The sequence below is a fragment of the Dermacentor albipictus genome, chromosome 7, assembly GCF_038994185.2.
Source record: "Dermacentor albipictus isolate Rhodes 1998 colony chromosome 7, USDA_Dalb.pri_finalv2, whole genome shotgun sequence".
Classification (NCBI taxonomy): domain Eukaryota; kingdom Metazoa; phylum Arthropoda; class Arachnida; order Ixodida; family Ixodidae; genus Dermacentor; species Dermacentor albipictus.
Genome location: NC_091827.1, coordinates 133,443,081 through 133,448,529, shown reverse-complemented (window position 1 = coordinate 133,448,529; position 5,449 = coordinate 133,443,081). Strand labels below are relative to the sequence as shown.

Here is a 5,449-nt window from a genome sequence, read left to right as displayed (position 1 = left end):
AGACTGCATCTGACGCTTATCTTGCAGCCATCACAAACGCGAGAGGAAACTTTTTATCTACTGTTCTTCCGTCGATGCATGCCTCTAACGTAAAGAAATTTTGGCGCACCATTAACCCTCCGCCTCATGACACTATCACCTTACATGATTGTTCTGATGTATCCGTACCGAACAATCTTTTGGCGACCGTTCTAAATCACACATTTGTTCAGAATTTTCCTCTTCTTCTTCAAATAAATAACCCCCGACACAAGCGTTCAATTACGTAGCTATGCCTTCAGTTCGAATCGACGTACCTGCGTATGTCCTAAGTCCCCGCAAGGACATTGCAACGACCTGAGGACAACCTCTACTGGTCCTTGCGAAGGCCTAGAAAGGTCCGCATGTCCAGCCTCGGCACATCCTCAGAACATCCTCAGTTAGTCCACAAGAATTTTTCTAGGATTTTTTTAGGACTTATTAGTGTGCACTGTAGGCTTCCTTGAATGCTGAATTTTCGCATTCAATAACCTTGTTTAGCGTTTAACAGAACATAACACTAAGGCATGCTTATGGGTCACATATATCGCTGCGTTTAGAAGTCGATCATTAACGAATAGAATGCCTTGGTAGCCTCGGCTTGCTGGTTAATATATATACAAGGCTAATTTACATATATTAAACAGCCAATGCTGACTGGGCATTACGTGACAAAAGTAGCACAAGCTCTTGCCATGATCAGCTAGTTTTCAACACATATACACAGTAAGGTTTGGTGCTGCTTATTTGCCTGACGTGTGGTTGTAAATTGAACCGGCCATTTCATCAATCGCACGAAAATCAATATTGAAGGTGCCATGAGCACCGTGCCCAGGTAATGTCAAGTCTGCCTTTTGAATCATGGATGAAATTCCGGCTGCAAGGAAACGTAATTTTTCTGTACCAACGAAAATGAATCTACCTGGTTATAAAAAAAATCTGTACTAGGCAATGCATACGCGTAATGGTCATGGCACCTGCTAAAGCAAACAAATATAACCAGTTTCCCAATGGCTAGAGTTTATTATGAAAGACTGTGGTGGCACTTGCCAAGGTCGACATTTCTTCAACGAAGTGCAGTTTCCTGACTAGAATATTATGAATGAGTGTGCTGGCCCTTGCCAAGGCCAGCAATAATTCTTGAACAAATGAAATCCTCTTGAAATTGGGCTGTGTACTTGAACTCTGAGGCATTTAGTCCGAGAAATCTGAGAGCACATCCAGTGAGCCTTGAAGAAAATAATATACTGTGACGATGAGCACTTATAACGACAATGGTTCTGCAAGAATATAAATATTGCAAGTACAGCAAAGTACAACTTCTCAAACAGGCAGCCCATGCAGCTATGTTGGCTGCCAGACAGCATCCAAATTGTCATATGGGGATCAAACCCATAAGCACGAAAACACTCACCTTCAAATGTTAAGTATTCATGTAGGATAATAATGTTCTGAGTATTTTTCACGATAGTCTGAAAACAAAACTCACCTTCAAATGTGGCAGCCTTGGCCAGCTGTTTTCGCAGTTTTTCGTCAAAGTGGCGCAGCCACACTTTCATTACACTCTCGACATCACTTCTTTTTGATGTAGGAAAATTTTGTCTTACAGCCCCTCAAAGATGCATTGGAGATTACTTATGCTACATTGTATATATACAAGCTCAAAGCAAAACATTAACAGTATCCAGAAACAACAGGAAATTACATATTAGCCATCTTAGCTTGCCCAAGTACAATAGTACTTGGTTCAGCTGGTTTACCACTCCTCAGCTTGACATTTACGAAGTTTGTAAACCCGTACAAGTCTAACTTTTTAAAGCGAGAAAGGAAATGATTCTACCAAGTTTCTTTTTAAGACAATATAAACATTCAGGCAGCCAATGCCTTACTTGTGATTGTTTCAGCCACTTGCAGTGCAGAGAAACTTTTCTTTCCTTTTTGCCAAGCCAACTGTACTGCACAGCCACTTCTTGGCTTAGTAAAATTCCTAAAATGCGCCGTGTTGCGGGTCCTATGCTGCTGCCACCAAGACCATGAAATTGCTGCATCTGTAAAACATCGGTAGTGATGGCGGGGGGGGGGGGGGGGGGACTTGGCGAATCATCAGGAATACTTTTGATGCAGCGCTAAAGGTAACATGACACTAGGAGGCCCATAAAAAGATAAGACTCAGTGCTACTAGCAACAACCTATTCTCAAAACCAGACCGCTTATATGCCATCAGTGGCAAGCAGACATAGATCACGTGGAAGCACTGAGACATGCACTATGAAAGTCGCACTGTCGGACCATATTCACGACCCAGGGCCAATTAGCAAAACAAATTGTCACCGCTTATGCAGGAAGTCAAAGTCCTTGGGAAACAACACTATTGATGGCTTGCTAATGCAGAATTCACTAGGTACGTCGATATGCTCGTCCTCAGCAATCAATGCGGCCAACAATAATCTTGTTTTCGCCATCATTGTTGCTCGATATCAACAAGAGATCACCCTATTGAATGTTCAAGCAGAGCAAATCGACATACTTGGGAAATTTTGCATTAACAAGCCATCAATAGCGTTATTTCCCAAGGAGTTAGCTTTCCTGCGTAAGCATGACAATTTCGATAGCGTGACTTTCATAGCGCATCTCTCAGTGCTTCCACGTGATCTATGTCTGCTTGACGCTGATGGTTTAGAAGCAGTCTGGTTGTGAGAATAATCAATGTTGCTAGTAGCGCTATGTGTTGTATTTTGTGTCCGTGTTATGTTTTGCTCTGCACCACTATCCCTGTAAAACGTGCACTGGAATGTCAGTTTCATATATGCAAGTACATTTGATACAGCAGGTAAAGAAAAGAAAAGATATCAGACCAGGCTCGTCCTTGTTCCTTCATTTGTTGATATCTCGGCATCAAATTCTTCGAATGCCTCGATGGCCTCGAACAGTTTTTGGACCACATCCTTTACGGACCCTACTGTCAAAAGGCCACTGCATAGCTGTGGTGCAATGGCATCACGTTGGCGCCCTTGGCGCTCAACTCTCATTAAAATTGCTTGCAAGGTCTTGAAGACGTGGTGTTCAAAACCTACTAAGATTGAGGTAACAATAACAATGTAATAAAAAATCTGCAGCTTGCTGAATAATTCGAAAGCAATGTATGTAATAATTGTATTCTGCTAGCACTAGGCTATGGAGCTAGAACTTTTGTAACTAAGAAAATAAAAAAAAGCCAATCATGCAATGAGCAATGAAACAAAAAAAATTATATGCAAATGCAGGAGGTAGGCAAATGACATTCTAGTTTAGAGAATAAGGGGAAGTGAAACTGGAAAGGTTGTCTCATGCATGTAATGAGTAGACCATATGAATGGTGATATATAAAAGGAAGAGTAGGCAGTTGGGGGCAGCAGAGAATTATGCAGACAGAGTGATGAGATCAAGAGATCCGCAAGCATAGGTTAGGTTTGGCAGATGAAGCATACAGTCAATTTGAGATGCAAGGTAGAGGCCATCCACCTGTAGTAGACAAGGCAAGCTGACAATGAAAACTCGGACGATGCACACTCGTAGTTTCATGTCTATTTCACATCGACAGCAACAATCCATGCGCACAAAATTCTTAAATATTATAGTGGTTGCTTGGGCTAGTTGGTAATTCATGATCAAAAATAATGTACAGCGCGAAGGACAAGGACTGCAAGAGACGACATACGGAGCGCTGTGTATATCGTCTCTCGACGTCCTTGTCCTTCGCACAGTACGTTATTTTTGATCTTAAATTTTGTCCAGGGTGTCTCACTCCACTGTGGTTTTGGATACTAACCATTGTGTTAAAGAAGCCCAAGGAATTCGGACATGCATTATGCACAGACAGAACCCGTAGCACCAGAAAACATCTCAAATTTGAACATCAGTCCAACAGAATGTAGTTTTTACCAGATGGCCCATTCACGGTTAAAACCGGCCTGCTTGTAGGCCTTGACGTAGGTGCTGCAAGTTATTTAGCCATTGGGAGTGCATTTCCCGCACAAAGTTCTTTGCCAACGAAATGTCCATCAATTGCAAAAAAAGTTTTCTAGTTCACAAGTTTGGAGTTACATAACATGCTAATCTCGAGGTTGCACTATGAATGCAATCACATTTTGCAAGCTCATTCAGCACTATTGCCTATTTAACAAGCAACGGACTGTACTCTCTACTGTACCAGAAAGCGATACACATAGTCATGCCCTTTTTTATGACAGAGCATGGCTAAACTTAGCTGTCAAATTATCGCTTATTATCAACTAAAAGTAATATGCACTTACTAGACAGTACATCAGCAGTAGGAAATGAAGCCCTGCTTAGCCCATATGATCCAGCAAATTATGCCAAGATAAGTAACATCAGTGCAATCAATATACTTAGTCTTACCTGATTGTGAGATGTCATTTCTTGGCTGAGAGGCAGCCGTAAGAGGTGAGCGGGCATGGGTGCTGGTTTTCTGGCGTCTCTCCAACCCTATTCGCAAAGACAAGTGTCGATGCAACGAAGGGAATAAATTGGCATGCCATGGTTCTAGAACATGATGCACTCAAACAACCTAAATGTTCATGCTCAAATGGCTGGCTCCAACAGTGGTAATGGCCTTCAAAAAACAGCACAAATATAGTATTGGAGATGATTTCTATAGCCATGCATACCTTACCTGATTACTTAAAGAAGGGAATTGCGCTAAAAAAGACACGGACGAGTAAGGACATGGACGCAAAACTGACGTGAGCTCGCAGAAGCTTTTTACATTGATAAGTCAGGTGATGATTGCGTAAGCGATTCCAGTATCAATTTGTATAAGAAAGAAAAAAACGTTCTTGGCATGTGCGCTTAGGCAATGATTAGGCAATAAGAATCTAGGTATATATATTTGTGTTCCTTCTGAATAAAATCAGTCGCGAGTTTGCGCCCGTCCATGTCCTTACTCGTCCGTGTCTTTTTTAGCGCAATTCCCTTCTTTAAGTATGTACGACTGACTCGCCCAACAACGTGCTCTCCTACCTTACCTGACCTTGGTGTCGCCGTTCGACTAACGCATGGCCATAAGCCTGGCAAGGCACTCTGAGCGTTGTCTGCAATGTCACGAAAATAGAAGCAATAAACTGCAATTTCGAATAAAATGATCACATTCACAAAATGTGCGTTTTAGAACAGTCTTCAAATTCAATTCTACCTCCTCCACAGGGCGTTGAGATGCAACCTAAACTGCTGCTTTCTGCAATGTAACATGAATTTAGCGTTGGACTCATAATAAGCAATTTTGCAAACTGAATATAAATGGCTCAGTCAGCTGCACCCAACTGCTTGTAGCAAAGAAAATCTGCCATTAAATGTGAGAACTTGTGGTGAAAGTATGTAGGTTGTATTCGTTTACTCAAAGTGTCGAAATATGTGCAAAGGCAGGGAGCATATG

General features: G+C 41.8%; 1 long non-coding RNA gene across 1 annotated transcript; it reads right to left on the bottom strand.

The window, feature by feature from the left end:
• Window positions 1-1,157: 1,157 nt before the first annotated feature.
• Window positions 1,158-4,606, bottom strand: LOC139047617 (uncharacterized). The gene is made up of 3 exons (XR_011507264.1): window positions 4,417-4,606; window positions 1,908-2,066; window positions 1,158-1,247 (listed from the first exon to the last, which is right to left on the bottom strand). It is a non-coding gene; the product is annotated as an uncharacterized lncRNA (long non-coding RNA).
• Between the last annotated feature and the right edge of the window lie 843 nt (window positions 4,607-5,449).